Source organism: Lutra lutra, chromosome 7 (genome assembly GCF_902655055.1).
Source record: "Lutra lutra chromosome 7, mLutLut1.2, whole genome shotgun sequence".
NCBI lineage: Eukaryota > Metazoa > Chordata > Mammalia > Carnivora > Mustelidae > Lutra > Lutra lutra.
Window position 1 is genome coordinate 102,552,292 of NC_062284.1, and position 23,625 is coordinate 102,575,916.

Below are 23,625 nucleotides of genomic sequence, written 5' to 3' on the forward strand. Positions count from 1 at the left end.
TATGCTTAGAACAGGTTTGAATTTACCCTCCAAGCAAAGGTGGGCAGAAATGTTGTTTCTAGATGGAGGAATAACATGAACTAAGGCAGAGCCTGCTCTGAGGTACAGGGTGGGAGAAGATGAGGGGAGGGAATGCCGCTTGAGCTGAGACTATGGATGTTGTAGAGTGGTGGGCCAGGAGCCTTAGACTTTACTGAAAATGTGCAATGAAATCAGGCTTCTGGAGTTCCATTGTCAGCACGTGTGAAGCCAGAATCTGAACGTGTCTCCGGGTAGGTCTCTACATTTCCGTTGCAGGGAACATGGCAATGAACCAGATGCCAGTGGGCATGAAGTTGAAACTTGGATTAACAGGGCTCAACACATGGGCCTGAAATGATACCTCAGGGAAGACAGGCAGCAGAGCCTGAGCAGGAAGCAAAACCAGGGAGCGAAGGGAGGGGAGGTGCAGAAGCATGGGGGTGGGGCGGCAGGAAAGGTCACACCATTACCCCCATCTACTGCTTCCTTTTTAGGGTACCGATTTTTTTTTTTCTTTAGGGTATAGTCAGCTGTTTTGTTTTTGTTTTCGTGTGTCGTTTTATTTCTTTTGAGCTTTGGGATGCGTGTGTCATCTTTACTTTCTGTGCTAGGGTGGTGGGGAGTAGGGTGAGGTTGATTAAAGCTGACTTTTGGAGACTTTGGTTTCAGTGACCTATAGATGTATGTATGCTTTGTCAGGATGTGGATGTTGCCCTCTCCTATGCACCTAGAGCAGGATTCTGTAGGAATTGGGAAAGGGCTGTGCAGTGTTCACAGCTGAGAGGATGACTTCTTCTTTTGGAATTTGTCTGTAAATGAAAATTGGAGGGTTTGAATGCCTCAGGTTTGGTTTACTTTTGACTTTACTGAAGTAGAGGCTATCTTCAATTTTTAAAATAATCATCCAAATTATTTTAAGTAAGTAATATTGTTTTCAAGTTTTTAAGTTAAATTCATTGTTTTTAAGTGTTACAGGGATGTGGGACAGTTCCTAAGACCCCATGGAAGTCATTTAAAATTCGTTGTGGAGGGGTGCCTGGGTGGCTCAGTGGGTTAAAACCTCTGCCTTCAGCTCAGGTCATGATCCCGGGGTCCTGGGATCGAGCCCCACATCAGGCTCTCTGCTCAGCAGGAAGCCTGCTTCCTTCTCTCTCTCTGCCTGCCTCTCTGCCTACTTGTGATCTCTGTCTGTCGAATAAATAAATAAAATCTTAAAAAAAAAAATTCGTTGTGTAATTGGGCACCTGGATGGCTCAGTCAGCTAAGTGTCTTAACTACGGTTCAGGACATGGTATCAGGATCCTGGGATTGAGCACCACATCTGGCTCCCTGCTCAGCGAGGAGTCTGCTTGTCCCTCTCCCTCTGCCCCTCCCCGACTTGTTCTCTCTCTCTCTCTTTCTCAAATAAATAAGTAAAATCTTTAAAAAAAATAAAATTTGTTGTGGAACAATGTAGTATACAATAAATCTATATAAGTACCACATCAAGATCAAATACCATAAAATGCCTGTGTGTAGCCTGGGAACAGGGAAATGAGAAAGTGCGACTTATAACATAATCTGTTGTTCTAGAACTCACTATGCATCTCCCCACCAAGTGACTGGGAGGGAGACACCAGCCTGTCCACTGTTGGAAGTGGGGTCTTCCGGTCCTGGCTGGATTTCTCCTGCAGTAGAAGCTTTCCCAAAGAGACCTTGAATGTTCTTCAGACTGGTGCCTGGGCCCTCTTTCAAGGGTTTCCTTGTAACCCAGGAAGGTCCACAAGCACATTCCTAAATGATGGGAAGTATTTGTTGATTTGGGCTTTAAAGTCATTTTCCCCATAGTCCTCTAGTGTCTCTTTATTAGAACGTTAGATTCCAATAGTCTTGGAAACTATTACTTATCCATCACACTCTTGCTAAAGAGTAGAGTTTGCCCCCAGCTGTGACAGCCAAGTCACACCAACTTCAATGGGAATGGCACATCTTTCTGCAGAGGCAGAATTTAGCTTTTAAACTTCGGCTTAAAGGGCCTGTTTAATATATTATGTAAGAAAGAGTGAGGTCATAAAAAGAGCCATGTCTCCTACCTTGAACCAAAAGTCGTCCTTATTTGGTGTTTCCGAAGCTAGAAAACAATACAGGCAACCAGCTCTCTCCGGACCAGGGGAGAAATAATGGCTTCCTTGTTCTAGACCCTGGGTTTTGTGACTGTGTCAGCAAAGCAGGCTGCCTGCTGCTTTTAGCACTTGAGGTTTGGACAGGTTTCATTTACCCGCTCTGTCTGCTGGGAAGGAACGTTCTGGAAGTCCACTGAAGCCTCACCTGCCTTTGGGACACCCAATATCATTGAGGGGAAGCTCTGCCATGGGGCCCTGGGCCTAGGATCCAGGGAGGGAGCAGCAGGTGTCAACCCTCCAGCCCTGCTGCTTCTGCAGGACCCTGCAGCCGTGGAGTCTAAGAAGACCTAGCATTACACTTCTCTTGGATCATCATTTTGGCTGAGCTGAAGGTGGATGAAATTTCACCCTTAAATAACCGTCTTCTGTCTGTGTAAACAGTCACGGCCATTAGTCTTAAACGTCAAACCTCAGCCCATGGATCTGGACTGGTTTCTTGTTCAGAGCTTAACTTTGGAGGCCACTCTTCTCTGCTTTCTCAAGTCTCTGAGAACGCAGCCTACTCCACGAGTCGTAAAAACCCATGCTGGGGCACATGTGATTCAAGGGGGAAGGGAATGAAGAAGATTCTTTCACTTCTCCTTCCTGGGACCTAAATCCATTTTGGTATCCTACTTGCATCCAGCGAGAAATGCCAGAAGATTAAAGCATAGCATTCTCATTCTTTTTCTTGGGAAGAAGAGGTTATGCAAAGGAGGCCTATGTCCCTGCAGAGTGGGTGAGAAGCCTGGCAAGAGATTTGTCTCATTTAAGAAGTAAATATATTCAGTGGAAGCAAAGATGCTGCTAAATAAATTTATTCCATTTTTAGGGAGAAAAGGACAGGAGCTTTGCTGCTCCTTTAGGTTGCTTCTGGATATACATTTCTGCATGAGGTTCTCTAAAAAAGCCAGAACGCAACAGCAGCTTGTGTGAAACTTGACCACTTCAGCCTGCCTGAGAATTTGAGAAACAAAAGAGAAAGCAGAGGGTAATTGATTCTGTTCTCCAAAGGCCCATCCTGACACGGAACGGAATCCTGGCTTGGTTTCTTCTGTACAGGTGTTTAGTCTCTACCAGCAGGAGGACACAGATGGAGTCTACCTTTCTGCAGATGTCTTTAAATGTCAAAAACATGAGGAGGAAACCCATTGACTTTTGTCATCGTGACAGTGCAGCATATCCCTTAATACTGAGGTAGTCATGCCCCAAATGACGCTCCCATCAAGGGGATGAGGAGAGATTTTAAAAGAAGGCAGAGAATCTCTTATCATGGAAAGCAACTTGTGTCACAGCCAGGAAGCTACGGAATCTTTCTCAAATTTTTGCTTGAGAGCTAGACGTGAAACTTATTCCTTCACCACGTATCAGTTCTGACAAAGCAACAGCGTAAGAACATGAGAATCCATGTTTCAGCAATGGGAAGCTTCAAAATCTTCAGTCCGCTACTAAATGTAAAATTTAGGAACCCTGTGGTTTAATGAAAATGATTGCTTCTGGGAGCAGTTCAGTAGGGATGTCATGTCAAATTAAGTTTTAGTGGGTTTTGTCTGATCGGGATATTCACTAGTTTGGATCCCAACACTGTACGGGCTTGCTGCATTGACAGAAGTGAAGCTAGTCCCCCGTCCTGTCAACGAGGTCACCTTGACTGGCCTGTTTGAATGCTCTGTGGTTATGGGGACCTCATAGCCCCAGTAAACAAGCGAGCAGCCTTGTAGGAGGCAAATCTCATGGCAGAGACTCCTCGCTCGCAAGGTTTAGAAAATTCAGTGTCTTGCGCTGAAATTGCGCTTAACTAAATATAGAGGGCTAAAAGAGAATCCTTCCATGGGAGGGCTCCCTTAATTAGCGTGGTTCATCTACACTCATCTGTGTGTGCTGACTCGTGCCTAAACATTGGAGGCCAAATCCAAAAAAGAGAGAAAGTAAGCCCATGGTTCAGTCCTAGGAAAGATATAGAGCAACAGAATATAATCCTAGATAGGGTGAGCCTATGAGATGCCCGTGTTGGAGAGAGGGGCGCCAGCTTCGCAGAATCACTCTCGTTAACTAACTTCACAGTGTGGCTTTGCAAGTGCCGATGCCATATTCATATTTTCTCCACTTGTCGTGATCCTGCTGTTTTCAAAGCATTTCATGATCCAGGTCTCAAACGTCAGATAAGATCAGAAGTTCTGAGAAGGTGTTAGCCACTGATGCTCACTGTACTTTGAGTATTTCCCCCTTGCCAGACTTTCTCCAAATATGCTCAGATAAGGTATTTTTTAAAAAAGATTTTTATTTATTTATTTGACAGAGATCACAAGTAAGCAGAGAGGCAGGCAGAGAGAGAGGAGGAAGCAGGCTCCCTGCTGAGCAGGGAGCCCGATGCGGGGCTCTATCCCAGGACCCTGAGATCATGACCTGAGCCAAAGGCAGAGGCTTAACCCACTGAGCCACCCAGACGCCCCAGATAAGGTAATTTTTTAAAAGATGTCCCAGATGACAGTGTTCTAGGCCTTCACCTCTTGAATATGGGAACAACTCTCAAGAAAAAGGAGGGCTAAAGAGATCTGGAGTCCTTTCTCCTAGAACAGCACCAGGGAATAGGACAGAAGGCAAGTGTCCCAATAGTGTGGAGCCCTACAGAATGCACTCAGTTTCCCGCTGATGCCAGAGCTTTGTCTGTGTAGTTAGGGATGTTGTTACTGCTGAGACCCTGTCCCTGCTTTGCCCAAATTCTGGCCCTGCCTTTCCCTTCTTCCCTTAGCTGACTTGTCTCCCTGTGAGTCCCATTCCCATGCGAAAGTCAGCTCGTGGAAGACACCTGAAGAGGAGAGCCAGGGCAAGAGAAGATGTTTGGGACTGGTCCAGAGGTAGCACCGTGTGTGTTCGAGTGACTGCAGAATGGTCCTCAAAAAGCTAGAATTGATCCCAGCCAGTTCACGCACGCTGTGCTGTGTTTGGGTAACCAATTTGGTCCTGGTGTTAGAATCCTTATAACTGCGTGGATCTATGCTTGTTGCTTTTTGGAGAAATGAATTTTATGAAAGTTTCTATTTAAGGAGGACCAAACAATAACAAACAAACAGAAAAAGCCCCAATTCCTATTACCCGAACTCCTCTTCGTACATAGTATTCTAATGCAGTTTGTTCCTGAAACTGACTCATTCAGCTTTTCTCCTGGAAGTTGTCAGTATGTGAGCCTGGTTAATGGAGAAAATCAGCGCAATGCCCAGGCACAAAGCCATGACTCATTCCTGGCATTTCAGGGGCTTTGTAATGGAAATCATAGTTGCAAGCTACAGTTCTTACAAGGTGGATATGTGAATATTGATGAAACACACCCCGTCTGCAAAACTCCTGCATGAGCTCGCTCACCGGTGACTCAGTGTTTGCTCATGAAGTGAAGGTTTCTCTTCATAACCCACCGTGCTTGAACACCACAATATTGTTTTAATTAGTCTTTTAACGTACAGTAAAATATTTGGCTTCGGTGGAAGGAGGACATTCTCTCCTATGTTGGAACTGTTTGGTTAAAAGGGCGTTTTTGTCTACAGAATTAGTCTCCTGGGGTGTACACGAGTATCTGAACGCTTTTTAAGTAGTCTCCAATTCTTGCTCATTCAGTCTATTGATCTACCCATCTGTACTTGTGTTTGTGTGTGTGTGCGGTGTATATATACACACACACACACGTGTGTGTGTGCATCGACACACACACATACACATACAGTCTACTGGGAGAGCATAGAAAATTGAAACCCTGAATAATCCCAACCTTTTATTTTACATTCTGCTTGACCCAACTTTGTCCCCAAAATTCTTTCTTTTCTCTTTTAAAGATTTTATTTATTTATTTGAGAGACAGAAGGGAGAGAGAGAGAGAGAGCACAAGCAGGGGGAGGGGCAGAGGGAAAAGCAGGTTCCCCGCTGAGCAGGGAGCCTGAGGTGGGGCTCTATCCCAGCACTCTGGGATCATGACCTGAGCTGAACGCAGATGCTTAACTGCCTAGCCAATGGGGTGCCCCCCACCCCAAATTCTTTCAAGTAATATTCCCCCTTTCTTTGTGCATTGTAAAACTTAAAAGTAGTAAAATAGCCAAAAAATAGACTGCAGGAAGAAGTGGGGGAAGCAAGGAAGACAGGCATTTCAAATGCTTGTTTTTTTATTGACTCAGGTTTGAATTTTGTGTCTGACAGACTAGTAGGACTTTCTGGAAACAAAGATGAGCCAGTTTCTCATCATTCTTGGAGGCTGGGATAGAAGGTCAAATATTTAAAGTCAGTTTTTGGTGAATCTTATATACCTACGGTCCTTTGGACCAGGAATATTTGGGAGCTGCTGATAGGAAACTAGACATTGAGGAGCTATTTTCAGCTAAAGAAAAGAATGAGCAATATAGCTTATAACTCAGCCACTTTATTCTGATCCTGTCTTCTCTAACAATAGCTCCCTGCTCCGTGCTCTTAAAACACAAGTGCTAATATTACGAGAAATGAGTTACATGAAAAACAGTCTAATCTTTTCTAAAAGTGCTAAAAATACCAATCTGCAACCAAGAATGTTTAAACTCTCTTCCCTTTCCAGATGTTGCAGGATTGATTCTAGGCAAACACTGGATTTCAGAGGATGCCCTGAGGCATGGGCCTGGGGGATGGGGGTGGGGGAGTGTGGGGTTGGAAGAGATTGTTATTTATAGGAGTAAAGATCTTTAGACAAGGATATTCAAAGTGGCTGCCTTCTCACTCTCCCAGTACTGAGTCTCTAGAGATCCACACACCATTGTTTTCCAGGTCATTGTTTGGAAGTGGCTGGTGGCAGGAAGGTTATCATGTTTACTTTTTCTTATGAGAAAACAGAAAACTGAAATCTGAAATACAAGAGATTGCCTCCCAGACTAAGAACCTACTACTACGTCCCTGAGTTCCTCTCTGCCATTGAGCAACTGCTTTTGCATTGCTGGTTCTTACACGGTAACTCTTCCATCTGCTTATCCTTACCGGATCAATCTCTCCCAATGGGCAAAGGGAAACACTTTTATGTGATAGCCTTCAAGATTTGGTTAAGGGATCTTGTCTGGGACCTGAGATAGAGAGGACAGGAGGGGAAAATGAGCTGAAGGAATTCGAGGTAATACCGGGGTGGGGGGGGTGTGCTATGGTGCATGTGTGTCCAGAGAAGATGGAACATGTGTGTCCAGAGTCCCACTGGGGCCATACTTCCTTGTCTTCTGCTCCCGGAGGGCGCATGCCTGGTCCTCCACCACCACTGATTCCTGTGTTGTGTCTGCCTGGAAATCTCACAAGCGAGTCTGGGATCACTGTGTCTTTCTGCATGCACACAGCGATCTTTTCTTAGGTTTCATGTGATTGTAGGATAACAATTATTCAAGTGAAAAGTAACAGTGTTGGTCCTGTTACAACTGTCACTTTTTTTTTTAAGATTTGTATTTATTTATTTGACAGAGAGAGAGAGAGACACAGCAAGAGATAGAACACAAGTAGGGAGAGTGGGAGAAGGAGGAGCAGGGAGCCCAATGTGGGACTCGATCCCAGGACCCTGAGCTCAACGACTGAGCAACCCAGGCGCCCAACTGCCACATTTTCTATTTGGAAAAAAAGTTACTTCTCAAAATATAAAATTAATAACATGATGCCTGGCAAATTGGGCCTCAGAAGCTGCCACTCTTTTTTTTTTTTTTTTTTAATGCATCTGCTATAGTGTTGCTTCTTGCCAGTGGGGTGTAATTTCCAGTCTGTGACTGAGACTTGGATGGTGCACGTCTCTGGACTGTGTGAAGAGACAGTGTTTAGGGTTGTCATGTGAGGACTGAGGCCTTTTTAGTGTACGATTACTTTATGGCGTGGTTATTTTAAGGGAAAGTTAACTAAGCTGAAGTTGTTTAAATTTAGCCACATGTGTTAACTATCCTTTCCTAAAAATTGAAAAGTAACTTAAGTTAAAATACGATCCAGAAGTCTCTGTTCCAGCACATTCTTTAGTTTAGAATGTTAAGGGGTGAAGAGTACTTAAAGTAACCAGCATCCCTGAGACTTAATGAAGCAGTTAATAGTTTTACTTTTTCTTTTTTTTAACTTCAGAAGCTAGTTGCCATGTAAAGTAAAAAGAAACCGCCTGCTTTTAATCTTTTCAGTTGACATTGCCAGTGAGAGTGTTGTTATTGTTAGATAATCATAATGGTATGTTCTGGAGGCTCTCCTCCCCTCACCCGACACGCCCAACTCACTCACACCCAGCCCGCAGAGCCACAGAAAAGAAGAATAAAGCAACGTCTTACTTGCTTTCAGAATTTGATTCTCTATTGTTTTGGAGACACGCTGGGATTTGCTCTTAAACAGCTATTATTTTCCTAATGTCCATCTAGACTTAGATTCATGTGTAAGAAGAACCAAGAAAACAAATGAACTGGTTGGGCTGCTCTGTGCTGACCCTTCTCCCAGCGAGCCTTCACTCAGCCTCACTGTGAGAGGACAGAGACACCAGCCCCGGGGCTGGGGAGCAGAGTCAGGGCAGCAGGGGAGCCCCCGACATGGCCCTTTTGCCTCCCCCAGCCTCAGGGTCCCCACCCACTCATGCTGGTTTTGAAAATTAGATGTGATGATGTTTACAAAGAGTTGCGGAGTTTTTGAAAAAGTACTCCACAGATGTTCAATACTAAGTTAGGAACTAAGCCAGAAGCCAAGTAGGTAAAAGTTTAATTCTATGTGTGCATTGACCATTATATGTGGGGGACACGGATAATTTTGGAAAAGTTTTTAGTCGCTTTTCATGGGGTCTCAAGTGAAAAATAGGTAAGGAGACCAGTTCAGTTCAGCAGTTTAAGTTTAACCAAAGTGAGAATTGGAAATTTCCCCAAAGGCGGGCAGTGGAAGTAAGTTATGACAGACCACTGGGACCAGTGATGGAAAGATTGATGGCCAACATAAAGTCCGGCTTAAGGAGAAACCCAGAGCTCTTGAAGAGAGCTATCATAATATACAACGTTTTGGGGGCACCTGAGTGGTTCAGTGGATTAAAGCTTCTGTCTTCAGCTCAGGTCATGATCTCAGGGTCCTGGGCTTGAGCCCCACATCGGGCTCTGTGCTCAGCAGGGAGCCTGCTTCCCCTCCTTCTCTCTCTGCTTGCCTCTCTGCCTACTTGTGATCTCTGTCTGTCAAATAAATAAATAAAAATATAAAAAACATATATATACAACGTTTGGTTACAGGGCTGGCCTTACAGAGGGTGTGGGGGTAAATATTAAGGAACACACGTGAGGTTGGCAGTCCATGAAAGGGGTGTGTGATTCAGGGATCCACAGATGAAGAAGAAGCCGTGTTCTCATCCTACAACATGGCCTGCTGCTCAGGGTTACGGGGAGTCTGCTGTGTGCATGGAAGAAGGTCGAAGTGTGAGTTCATAAGGGAGAAAAGTCCAGAAGTTGTCTTACTCCCAGCACATAGAAGGCTGCAGAAGCTGCTGGGGCTTTCTGGGTTCCATGTCCGCCTCCTTTCACTACCGTTTCCTTCTGTTTGCTTTCTTCTGTGGCCTATCACCCCAGACCAGGTCTGTACAGGAGGGAGTCACAGAAAAACAAAGTAAGGTAGTTTGTCAGGGGCTGATGGTTGCTGGTAGCAACAGTCGCCAAGTGACACACACACACCACATCTGGGTCCCCGACTTCATCAGCACACAGCCCACTGAAGGCTCGGCTTGTGAGCCTGACATTCCCCGATTCCTGGTAACCCTGGTGGCATTAATACCTATTAATCATCAGTTGTATTTTAAGCATTTACTTTTGTTCCCACAAATATTTAAGATGGAGTTTCTCAGCGCGTAATCAAGTTCCTGAGGTGGGTCTGTACTCTGGCTGTGGCTGCCTTCCTAAAAAGATAAATAAAAAAGGTAATGCAATGGGGAATGAACATGGGCCAAATTAAAGCATAAAAGGAAATAAATTAAGACCAAATCCCCACTCTGCTGACAATACCGGCCGGTTGGTTGTCTTTCGAGCGTTCAGTGACTCGTGTTAAGCCCTGATGCCTCATACGTAGGCCTGGTGGGAAGGAAGGAAATGAACGAAGAAGGAAAAACACTGTTTTCAGCATTGCTGGCTACCTGGATAACCAGCCCTGGGTTCTCTGCACCTGTTTCCTTCCCTCCAGTACTGTTAAGACATGGGCCCTCTTGGGGAAGCTGTGTCCCCCGCCAGCACCCAGCCTGGTTCTCCAGGGATGGAGGGGTGTTCTGATGCTCTGGCCTTCGTGGGCTTAAGCTCCAGGACATTGAGGGAGGGCTGTCATCGCTCGGAGTCACATAGGCCTTTCCTTTCTGAGGACCCCTGATGGGAATGGGATAGCAGGTAGCCAGCAACTAATTCCAGAAAGTCTTATAGGCTTGGGCTAACACCCAGGCATAAGTGGTTTTAAGATAGGACAGAGTCGGAGGCCCAGGACCACATTGGGGTTCAGGGAGAGTCAGGGGAACCCTTATTTCTGTCTGGGAAGCCCACAAGGGTGGTGGTGACAGCTGAGCCCATTAGTCACACGGGATTCCTAAGTTCTTTACTATACAGGCTTGTGCAGAGATAGAAGAAGAGTGCTCGAGGGAGGCTGGTGGGGAATCCAGAACGACCTCTTCTCTATCAGATTCAGAAACTTCCACGACTCTGGCTGAGGATCACTTCTCCGCCCGATTTATTCATAACTCAGACCCCACCACACACACAAACTCATCTTCCCAACAGAACTCCAAAAACACTCATCTAGCTGCATACTTTTAATCAGAAAATTTAGATTACTTATTGCAGATTGCCTGTCTCGTGAAGAGGGAGGAGAAGATGGCATAGGAGTCCTTTTGAAAGGATCGTTTAAGTGATCATTTGAGCCCAAAAGAAATCACCTTTTGATTATTCAAGACAAAAGGCTCTTTCAAGCCAGCTGATTGAAGTGTGAATTATTCCACACCAGAGAACTGGAGGCAGGTCTCCAGGTACAGGCAGGTGGGCACAATTTTTTAGTGAGTGGCAGATACATGAGATCTTCCGTATGTAATCCCTGAGGCCAATAGACTTACCAAGAAGGGATTTTTAAAAATCTTGTCATTTCAAACTCCAGGCAAAATATTGGCATGGAAAAGTTTTCCAAAGTCAACCCATCATTGGCTCAGATATTCGTAGAAAATCAGGAGTCAAAAAAAATTAGAAGATAGAGACTTTGAGTCAGGCCTGGTTTTAATTTACATGTGGTTATTCTAGTCAGACAAGCATACCTGCCCCCCACCCCCCACGAATACCTTGTCCCAAGGCATAAATTACTCACCCGTTAGAGATGAATTAACTTTTTTTTAAGGGTTCCACCTTAAGGGTCATTAATTTAGCAAATTAACTGACATTCCTAGAAAAGCTCCATGGCTTGTGCCTATAAATATTTACCCAGTGAGGGACACTTCAAATGGCACCCCAAAATCACTGGTCCACTTCCAAAGGGTGAGCAGTTTACTTTCAGGAAATGGATTACTCACTTGTGGAATCAGACCAACACCCAGGCTGCTCAGTTTCAACAGACTTTAAAATGCAAAAGGGAACTTTCCTACCTAAACGTCCAAAAAGCTTTTCCAGAAGGGATTGAGAGGGGCGAGTGTGTCGAACCCAGCGAGGCTGGTTCAGCTTGTGGGGTGAACACCATGATGGCGGCTACAGACCGGTGGTGGGTGGCTGCCAAGGGACACCCCCAAGTGCCTGGAGAGAGATGCCTCCTGGGCCTGCCCTGTTTCCGTTTGCCAAACACTCACAAGCAAAGGGAGGGAAATCTGTGGAAAGGCCTGAGCGTGTTCAGCTGACCTGTTGCCCACCTCAGGTTCCCCCATCTGCCGCTGCCCCCCGCCCCTGCAGTTAGAGGAGTATGGCCGGGAAGCTGTGAGGGTCTAGAAGTCCTATTATCTAAAGATTATTAGAAGGAACTGGGGATTTGGAGCCTGAAAAAAGAAAATTTAGGGGACATAAGCTATGTCATGAAAGGGGGAATAGAACTTTTTAGTAGTTTTGACTGGAGTGAAATGTACATGAAATTTGGCATTTCGATCATTTTTCAGCGTACGGTTCCATTATCTTAAAGATTTTTTTTTTTTTTATTTGTTAGAGATCACAGGTAGGCAGAGAGGCAGGCAGAGAGGGAGAGGAGGAAGCAGGCTCCCTGCTGAGCAGAGAGCCCAATGCGAGACTCTATCCCAGGATCCTGAGATCATGACCTGAACCGAAGGCAGAGGCTTAACCCACTGAGCCACTCAGGTGCCCATACGGTTCCATTATCTTATATTCCCACTATATTCTCCTCACCATCCATTTATAAAACTTTGTCATCATCCCAAAAAGAAACTATTCACACATTGAACAACTTCCCCCCTCCCCTCAACCCCTGATAACCACCATTCTACCTTCTGTCTCTTTGAATTTGCCTACTCCAGGTATTCATACAAAGGAATCCTATGATATTTGTCCTTTTGTGTCTGGCTTCCTTTATTTAGCATAATGCTTTTGATTTTTATCCATGTTGTAGCATGTGTTAGAATTTCATACCTTTTAAAGGCTGAATAGTATACCATGGTGTGTGTATACCTTACTTTGTTTATCTGTTCATCTGTCGATGGACATTGGGGTTGCTTCTGATTATTGTGAATAAGGCTGCTATGAACACGGGTGTGTAAGTGTCTCTAGATTTATTCTTCGTGGTTTCAGAAAAATGACCTTTGTTGAATGGAAAGAAGTTGTAGAGAGCCCGATGATGGCTTTAATAATCCTAGCTCCCCTTGATGGTGGCTAGGGAGGAGCTCGGCCCTGGTGACCGCTGGGGAGGAATCATGGGGTGAGACCCCCACAGCTAGTAAAGGAGGAGCCAGAGAATCTCTGAGGGCCCTTCCATCTCCAGAATTCTGTGATTCTCAGGTAGATGGAGTGAGCATCCTAAGGGAACCATCTGGAAGGAAATGAAAGTGGTATTAGATCAACTTCCCTCCCTTCCCACCCCCCTGCCTCCAGGAGAAATGGGATGGTAAATTATGTACCAGTCAGGAGAGTGACTTGTGGAACAGTCTCTGGCTTGGACTTGAGATCAGAGACAAATGATACTGTAAAGTTCAGAGGCTCTGCTCACTCTTGGGGAGAACTTCCCAGAGCTGCTTAGAAAACTTTCTTGCACAGTAGCAGCCCAGGCTGAGGGGGTGGGAAGTGAAGTCCAAGGTTCTCAGCACAGTGTCCTCATGTGTACCCAGAGAGGACGGTCGCCTCTGGGAGACCTGGCTGAGCCCTACCTCCTTGGTTATGCTGGGTCCAGGACAGGGAGTGAGGGAAGGTGGGGAATGCCAGACCAGGGAATGTTCAGGAGAGAATGTCTACTGAGGTGGGGATATCCTGAGATCCAACACAATTAGCTCCATTCTGTCACAGTTGGGGGTTTTCTTATCATTAGCTAGGGAGGCCTAGCCAGAGAATTCCAGTATTCCAGAGTGAGTGTAATTGTGGGTGATTTCATTCTGCCCTTTTTATGTCGAAGCCAGAGGCTTGCGTCATAGAACAGTGAATTCAGGGAGATTTTTATTTGCATGTGAATCATAGCTTTTCCAGCTGAATGTCACTTACTTGGAATTTTTGTCTGATTTTGTTTTTGTTTTTGTCTCTTGGTGTTTTTCCATCGGGCTCTTTGGCTAACCAGAAAAAAAAAAAAAAATAGAGGAAGGGCTCAATCTGACTGAGCAGGGTTTGAGTTGGCAACTCAAAAAGGAGAGTATTATGAATGTGAAAAAAAAAAAGAAAACGGATGCTTTATTTTGCTTTGAGGGAGGGACCGAGGCCAAGTCAAATTGAGAGCTCTAATTTGGGAATGGTGTTATTACAGGTCACTGGGAGTTGGTTATGCTCTAAATTGGGAGGCCAGTCACATGAGGAGGCAGCAAAGACGGATCACATGGGGGACAGTCGGGGCCCTTTTACAATGAACTTTTATTTTATTTACTACACAGTCGAAATGTACCTCTGTCCCGTTGAGAAACCAAGTCACCTCACTGGCTGGTGAACAGTCCATGTCTGGGCCCATCAGTGGTTCTCTTAGTGAGCCGGTTCTTCCAGTGTGTATGCTTTCTGGGGCTTTATTTAGGTGCTGGAATGTGTTCAGTGACTAGTGGAACAAGTCATGTACTAAAGGTTGTATGTCTGCTCTTCACCTTTGCCTACAGGTCTTACTGTGAGGGGCTCGCATCCTTCTCTTCCAAAGGCCCTTCCCATCTTAGATCTCAAGGTTAAGGCACTCTGAGAGCTTCATATATATTTCTATCTGTGCGGGTGTATGTAACTATATTGAGGTGATGATTTCTACTTATTAGATCATCTTTCATATTCTGTTACTATTCCTCTCAGCTTGCAAAAAAGAAACCAAAAAAGATGGGCCCTGCCCCACCATGGGCAGTTAGGAGCAAAGTATTCTTCTACTCAAAACTGCAGATATCTGATGTCTTCGGTGTCCCGGAGATGATCTGGAAAGGGTGTGGGTGGTACCGCTGAGTTTTCTTGGAGAATCAAAGTTGGCTTTTTTTTTTTTTTTTTAATGTAGAAAGCCTGAGTTAGCTAGCTGTGTTTGAAATGAAAACAAAAATATGGCCCAAGAAGGATATCTAGAATTGAACGTCCCGTGCAAACAAGTTGTGCTCATGGTCCTAAATGGGGCGCGTTACTAAGTCCATGACACACAGAGTCTGCTGGTGCTTCCAAAGCATGTGGACCGGCAATGCTTGTGATCAAGGTTAGGAATAGAAGGTGTGTGGAAACTTTCTATAAAAGGCAGCCGGGGCCCCTGGACTGGTGTGGATGAGTGGTCAGGAAACTCTGGCACTGTTTACAGTCCTACCAGAGCATGGCTTTGTGACCTTGGATGAGCTTCTGTGTGCCTCAGTTTCCCCGAAGCACCATATTGGTTTTAAGAGGGGACAATGAGGGGTTCCAGAGATGTGTATGAAGTGTGAGATGTTACTGGTAAATGGAGGGAGAGTGGTGTCCCCTGGTGTCACAGGAGCTGGAACCAGGGTCATGTATCCTCAAACACGGCTGGGCCGCTGCTCTCTCCTCCAGCATTGCCCACAGTGGGGGATGCCTCTGACATCACAATACCCAGCTGGACACTCAATAATGAGGAGCCGTGCCCAGGGGCCACCACAGGAGGGGAGAAAAGGAGGAGGACAAAGTGGAGAGGGAGGAGATGGAGCAATCCCTTATGTGTTAATTCCATCAACTCACAACTTTTCACCTAACATCCGGTTCAACTGTAATGTGTTCAGCTCCATATCACCTGTACAGCGTCTGTGCCTTCTCCCTCAAACTCAGCAAAATCTTACGGTCCTCCTAATCAAGAGAGTTTTGCTCCTGTTGCTGCATGTCTCGTGGTTCACTGTCAGACCTGTGAGTTGATACTTCTTCACCAAAGGGCTCTCCGGAGCAACCGTCTAGAGGTAACGCTTCCGAGGACCCCCTCCAGCCTTCTGGGAGCAGCAGAGAACTCCACGGGGTGGGGGGGGGACAATGGGGAAGTGGTTTGGGAGTGGGCGGTTCTGTGGGAAAGATGCTTTAAACCGGAAATTCTCACCTTCATTTTATCGAGAGCCCTAACCCCAGGCCTGGAGAGACTGTACTGTTCCGACAGGTCCCTGCAAACTCAGGGGAGGTGGGTCATGGCCTCCCTGTCTAGTGCTCAGTCTTTTTTACTAGCAAGGTTGCTTATGGATGGAAAACTGGAGAGATCACCCCTGTCCTAGAAATATGATGATATCTCGCTTACTTATTTGTTGATGACTTTTTAAAAATTCAACGGCTTCCTCTTAAAAATAGGTCCCTGCCCTCCCCCCTCTCTTTGTATTGATTCCTCTTAGCTCCTCTCCTTGTAGGTAATTATTTTTCCTACCTGGTTACACATCAGGCCTAAGCTGCTGATTGTCCCAAAGCTGGAAATTGGAGGCCTTGATTTTTCTCTTAGCTCTTTTGACCTGTGGTTCTCAAACCTAAGCCTGGATCCAGATCACCTAAAGGGGTTTTTAAACAGTTTCTGATTCAGTAGATCTAGGACGGGGTTCCAGAATTTGCATTTCTTACAAGCTGCCAGGTATGTGTGTGTTGGGGGGTGCTACACATTTAGAACCAGTGTCTTAGGCCTTTTCGGCTCTCCTGTCCTCTCCTCTTCCCCTTCCCAAGTCTGTAGGAGAGGAGTCCATGGAGCATTTTCCTTAGATGATGGTAACTGTCACTGACAATAACACACCATTTACTATGGGCCAGATAGTAGTCCCTTGCTTTACACACAGATTAGAGAATTCAAACATCGTGACAATCCTATGATATATCCCATTTTCCAGATGAGGAAACCAAAGTGTACCGAGTGGTTATGTAAATTGCCCAAGGTCACACAGCTAACCAAACAGAAGATCGGGATTCAAGATTCAATCCCATACAATACAGCCATTACCTTTCTTTCCCTTTTCCTCAAATCACTTACAGCATCTGATGTTCCTACAGTCCTTGGAAGTGAATACCTCAGAAGGGAGCCCCAAGGCAAACCGAGCCCATCTTAGGTACCTGTAACCTGTGTCTTAGGGTCTGAGTTTCCAAACAGTTGGGCTCCCACCTCTGTGTGTGTGTGTGTGTGTGTGTGTAGGTTGGTGGGAGATGGCTGTTAGAGAGCCGACTGAGACTCAGAGATCCGCTGGAGGGACTAAAGTGAAGACCCTGGGGGCATCCACCCCTGAAAGGAGGCCAGAACTCCCCTTCTGCTGAGGCCAGTGTCCTCTCACGATTCTGCCGTGGTGCAGAGGTTTCCACTGTTAACACTGAGCACCCTAACCAGAGACAGACAAAGCTGAGAAGGGAACTGATCTGCTTTGTCATAGGCTGTGATAGAAAAACACATGGATCTTTTATCCAGTCTTGTCCAGCAAGCCTGTGTGATCAGTACTGACCTAGACAAGTTTTAGAAGACACGTCAAGGGAGGCACTGTCCCTGCCCTCCGGGAGCCAGCAGTCTCACTGAGGAGAGTGTCACACAAGTGCGTACATCATTGAGCTGGTCTGTGCAGTACAGAGAGGCAGTGAGGGCCAGAGGAGATCAACAGGATTCGAGGGAGTTGGCAGATTCTTAAACCATGTCATGGATGATGATGGGGGTCAGGAGACCAAAGGTTTAGATGTATATGGGCATTTCTGAAGCAGAGAATCTTTAGTAATAAAAAACATTCTCTTTTAAGATTTGAACAGCCAAAGTTGTCTCCATTGGTGTAGTGATGATCAATTAAACTTTTTGTGTTTTTCTAGTAAACAGTGTTGGATGCTGGTTGGAGGTCTGCTGGAGGTTCTGGGGTTATTTTAGAAAATGGATTCTATTCCTTACTGAGTTGCCAGTTGGCTCTATAATTGAAGACCTTCTTAAAGTATTTTATCTACCTCTCTGCTCTGATTCTCTCCAAATTCTTTGTATTGCAGACATTTCTATGGGGTACAAAACTTTTCCCATGGTTATCTCTGAGCCTGCACACCCCATCGAAGAGGACAGATCCTAACAGTCACCATCTACATTGGTAGAGGCCAAAGATAATGACCCAAGAGCTTAATAAATACATCTACCCTTAACGGTGGTGACGTAAAAGTAGATTAAAACAAATAGGCTGCTGTGGTCACTCCCAGCTCTGGACCAATGTTGCCTAAGTCTTCCTGCTGTCTTTGGGTCTTCCTTTGGTTTAGAATTCCAGACGGTGTGTTTGAGGCTCAAGAAGGTTGAGAGGCCTTCATCCATAGTCTTTCCGTGGGCTCTGAGCTCATGTCTCTTCCAGCTGTATTCCCACAAAGTCTACTCAAGCTAAGGGTCCTCAGCTGGTCCGCGCTCCTGCTTCTGGTCCAGCCAGTGGCTGGTGGGCCTATTAACTTCACGGTGGGATGCCCAGAAGGAGAGAAACAACCTTGACCACTCATTTCTGGTTGCAGAATTTTATCCCTTGCCATTGTCCTTCCTGCTCGTCTTTCTTCTTATCCCACTGCCCCAGAAGGCTTTAGAAATTAAAAAGGACCTCCCCTATTCAAAAAATCTGAAAAAGCTTATTCTGATTTCATCGACAGACCTACCAACCTGAACACAAGTTTGGTACACAGATAACAGGTGAACGTTAGCTGCTTACCTTTGCATGAATTCTTGGATTTGGCTAATAGCTCAAGAGAACCCCAGAAAAGGAGGTGTACCTTTCACTCCCTCTATGGGGCTATACCTAGTAAGGACAAGTGAGTGGGATTGGGAATGTTCTAGGGTTGCTCACCCAACTCTGTCCTTGTACAGAGTTGGATAAGGGCTCTTCTTTTCAAATACAGTGACAGTTAATTTGTGACCATGGATTCGAATATCTCCCTTCCACAAAATCGTCCATTCTCTCCTCCATGGAATAACTTGTACATGTATTTCAGATTTCACACCTAAACGTGGGATACATAAATCTTACTACCAACTTTTCTGGCACGTCTGTTTTGGGGGTGTATGTACGCTGTTCCTTGGTGACAGTGTTTACACACATCACAGGGTTCTTACATTCACACTTACACTTTGGATTCTCATCTCTGAAAATGGGAAATTTTGTCTAGAAGTTTTGAGCAACTTCCACATTTTAGAACGCGTGGGACCCAGCGACTTAATGATCCAGGCTCCTTTAAAGATGTAGAATGACTCCCTGTTGTCAGAGGTGAAACAGCTCTTCCCAGACTTTGTGAGGTTTGTAAACCTGTTGTGGGAAGTGGCTCGTGTTCAGTTTGGTCTGTTGGGTCCAGCATGAACTATTCTTTGGAGACTTGACCTGTTTATATTCCTCCCAAGACACTCCTTATTGACTCCAGTCTGGACATTGCCAAGGATTTTGGTCTTGGGAGTTCTTCACTAACAAATATGTTTGCAGTTAGGCTACCTGGACAGCAGGGTGCTTCTTGCAAGGTTCTCATTTCTAGTGCTTCTCCTGGAAGAAGGCCCAAATCTAAGTGCTGTAGTACAAAGCATGGTTTTCTCCTCTGCAAGGTCAGCGTCAGGATTGCTAATTCATTATTTTGAAATACTATTGGAGAGTCATTTTGTGGTATGTGGGGTTTTGTTGGTGGTGGTCTGGGAGTGCGAGAATGGTACTGAAGATTAGTGAGTGGGAAAGCTTCCTGCTTTTGGAACATTTATAGCCTCTCCCCTGAGGGGTTTCTGGTATAAAAAACTAGCCGAATGTGGTTTTTAAGGATTTGTCTTGTATGTGTCGGGAGTAAGGTAACATTTTCTTCATTTCTAATTTATATGACTCTTAGGAGACCCTTTCCTATGAGATTTTATTAGAACATAATTACTCATGGCCAAAAAATTTGGATATACAATAGTCTTAACACAATCCTATTGGCATTGGTTTTCTTTCTTTCTTCAACAGATGTTTGCAAAAGAGTCATATTAAATACATCTAATTCTGCTGTCTCAGCCTAACGAAACTTTATCATGAAGATTACTTTAATTGGTGTCAGTTATAATCAAGAAAAGCACCCATTATGCTTTTGTTTTCTAGCATGTAGGGAAATTTTCCATCCTAACAGAATACTGAGAGGGGAATGGACTAAAGATTTTGAAAAATAAGTTCATCATTTTATTTTCCTCTTTTACATGTTCCTATTTTTATTTGATATTAAAGCTAGAAATAATCAGAATTCTGCAGAATCAAATGAGAAACAGGTGACCAAACAGTTTTGGGGTGACATTTTGTACCTACTATAGTCTGCAGGTCACCCACACTGTTAGTCTTCATTGAAAAAAAATTTCTAGGAAATGCTAAAGATTTTGAGTAAGAAATCCCAAAGTCTAATAAACCACTATCAAACAAAATGCCTGGGGACAACTTTATATAGCTATTATAAAATGTGATTAATAAGGAAATGAGAATGGATGGGGAAATGGAGTTATCATCATTGCCCTCATAGAGCCTCTGTCTAGTGAAAGAAGACAGAAAATAGGTATCGTCCACACCAGGTCACATGATGAATGGTAGGGAGGAAAATAAAGCAGGGCGTGGGGGATAAGGAAGTGTAGGGTGAGGCAGTGATGTGGGCAATTTAAAATACTGTGGATGGAAAAGTTCTCATCAAGAAGGCAACATTTAAGCAAAGGCAGAACTGAGGGGGGCTAGATGTGGATCTGGGGATAACAGCAGTCCAGACAGGAAGCAGCAAGAGCAAAGGTTGGGGGGTAGGCACATATCTGACATGTTGAAGAAACAGCAAGAAAGCCAGAATGGACTGAAAAGAATGAAAGACCAGTAGTACGGTATCACAGAGGGCCTAATCACTGTTGTATGGCTTTTACTTAGAGTAAGGAGAGAAGCCATTGGAAAGTTAGATCAGAGAAGTGACATGACCTATATTCTAGTATAAAAAGGGTTGTTCTGATGGTTATGTTGTTTATGGGTCAGGAGGTGGATGGTGAGAGGTAGTCAGAATCTGGGTACATTTTGAAAATTTGGTGCACAGGATTGCTAACAGGTGAAATACGGGATGTAAGAAAGAGCAGTCAAGGATACTCAAAGCCTTCAACCTGAGCTGCTGGAAAGATGGAAGAGCCATTGCTGAGATAGAGAAGAGGACCAAAGGAGCAGATCTTGTGAGAGTGAGGGGGGAGCTCAGTTTGGGAAAGACTAACTTAGGAGATCATCTGAGTGGAGACATAGAGGATGCAATTGAATGTGTGAGTCGGGAGCACAGGGTGAGACCTGGGCTGGCGATACAAATGAGGGAGTTGTCTATACAGATGTGAGGTCAGAATGGAGGCAAGTGGTCAGAGGAGCTGGCTGGCTTTGTGCACCCTCTGGGAATGGGCAGCCTCAGTCCTACAAAAGTTAGCCATAGCCAGGAAGAGGTCAGAAACCTGGATGTGAATCCCAACTTGAGCTCTTGGCTGAGAACTCAGGACTAGTTTACTATTGGACTGGGTTCTTCAGCCATGCCAGTGCCCAGGACGAAAAGTGACTAAGATGGAAAGGCCCCATTGTAGAGATGACCAGATCACTCTGCAGTGGTAAGTGGATCATTGTAGGTATTTTGGAGTCAGGGGTACCTTTTGAAGATGGTCATGTGTCTTTGAGTGTCCAATAGCTAATGACCTTCATTGTCTCAGAGAAAACTTTAGTTTTGGGCTGTGAAGTCTGCTACACAAATCCCTTTCTTTTCTAGTGAATTCTAGAGACAGTAGCATTTTTGAGTGATTTTTTTTCTTTTTTACCAAATAATGTGAAACCCTAATTAGTTAACTAGTAAGCTATATTAGTTAACTATTGCTGTGTAACAGATTACCCCAAAACCCAATATCTTCACACAATATTTCCCTTGCAGTTTTCCAAGGGTCAGAAATTTGAGACAACCTCGTTGGGTAGTTCTGGCTTAAGGTCTCTTGCAAGATATTGATTAGAGCTGGAGAATCCATTTCCAAGGTAGCTCACTCACATGGCTGTCAAGCTGGTGCTGGCTGTTAGCCAGGAGGCCCAATTTCCCACCACTCAGGCCTCTCCCAGGGCTGCCTGAATGTCTTCATATCTGATGTGGCTACCTTCCCACAGAGTGAGCAAGCCAAGAGAGGACGTGGGAACTACAGTGCCTTTTATGACCTTATCTCAGAACACCTTACCACACTCTATTGGTCACATAGACCTGTTTGGATTCAGTGTGGGAGGAGAGTACACAAGGATGTGACTATCAAGAGGCAAGGATCTATGGGAGCCAGCTAAGAAGCTGGCAGTCACCCTCCTTGAAAACAGAGAAGGTTTCTGTCTACTCAGTCCTTTGTATCTGCTCAAAGCACCACTTGTAACAATAGGAACTCAGTAACTACAGGCTGCCCAAGTCCCCCATAACATCTAGTCCAATCCTCATGTTTTTCAGGGTTTCACCAAATCATGGGAGTGTTTCACCAGTCATTTCTAGCTCAAGAAGTTATCTTGGGAGACAGTAAGCAAGTGTCAGTGCCAATACAAGAATCCCGCCATTTGCCATGTTGGTATTTGCCATTTGTCCCCCTTTTTAGGTGCCCTGTCAGCTCACACCCCTACCAAATGCATAGTGTGTGCTGCCTGTCCCTGAGTTGTGCAGAGATGCACTACATTTAGAAGGTTTTATTACACGATGTGTCTAGGATTGAGTTTGTTATATAGAGAGAATTTGACCATTTAAGATCCCCTAGTATTTCTGCCTTTTAGTGCATTTATTTAAACAGTACTTCTTATATGTGTGCACTTACTTTCCAGCCATCTCTCACATAAGCTAATTACCTAAATATACTTGAGAGAAACCCTTTTATAGTAAATGTTATTAAACGGAAAATAAGGGTATAATAAAATAGCAATTTAAGGGTAATTTACTAACAACTGGAGCCCTTAAACATTGACATACCATTGGGTAGTAATATTACCAGACTTGGTATTTAAACACAATCTTTGTCACTCTAAGAATCATTGGGACTGTTTCCTAATCCTCATGGTCTTTTATTATAACTCCTTTAGGAATTTTTTTACTACTCTTATATCACTTATAAATCATCCACTTTTACCCACTTAAAACATCTAGCAAATAATATCTTTGCTCCTTATCTAGAGAAAATATTCAGAGAAAGTAAATGGAGGTGAGTTTGAACCATTGAACCTTGCCATTCTTGGACCTCTGTAATCCAGAGTGTCTACTGAAGAAAGTGATATTGGGGTATATGGTAACAGAAACTACATCACAGAAGTGATTGACTAATTTAAACTTTCAAGATTCCTAAGTCTTCCCCAGTAAGGAGAATCCACTGAATACACATCTCAGTAAAAGCTCCTTGCTTTCTGGAAGATGGCACAGATGCCACAAAGAAGACCAATGGACAGGTGAGCAGGACCTAGCATTTATGTCCCAAGTTCCCACCTGGAGGACCTGGCTCCCATTTCGAGGTGGAGATGCTTACTCTCATCAGTGTCCTGGAGATGTTCACCCTGAGGGACTGACTCAGTACTAATGATGAAGCAGGGAAGTAAACCCCACAATGCTGGCTTATTAATTTGCTGTGAGGAGCCATCACCAGGGGACCAGATGTACTCAAAGTCTATATACTGAGAACAGAAAGGCATCCTCCACAGGAAACCAAATCACAATCAGAAACCATTAAATCGCCCTGAAAAATCATCATCACAGAATCTAGAAATACCTTAAGTCTGTGTGATCAGTTCATTCTTTCCCTAAAGACACTAAGAGATTAGTCACTGTCCAAAAGTTGTTGACAAATGGATAATCAGGATGAAGGAGGCTGAGGTGAATGTTCAGTGGCACCAGTTGGCTTCATGAGTAGATCTCAGAATCTGAAGGAGTGAACTGCTCAAAGCCAAGTGGCTAACACTTCCATTTTTCTAGAGGAAAATTCTTGAAGAGATATA

General features: G+C 44.6%; 1 protein-coding gene across 4 annotated transcripts in view; it reads left to right on the plus strand.

Moving 5' to 3' along the window:
• SAMD4A (sterile alpha motif domain containing 4A) overlaps nt 1-23,625 on the plus strand; it is a 206,336-nt gene that overhangs the window by 94,659 nt on the left and 88,052 nt on the right. Inside the window, exon 1 of one of the 4 annotated variants that reach the window (XM_047739129.1) lies at nt 15,333-15,642. The exons of 2 other annotated variants lie outside the window; for them this stretch is intronic. The gene's annotated coding sequence lies outside the window, so the exon portion shown is untranslated. Of the gene's footprint in view, nt 1-15,332; nt 15,643-23,625 lie in introns of those variants that run through there. One more of the 4 variants, XM_047739130.1, reaches the window with a different exon arrangement.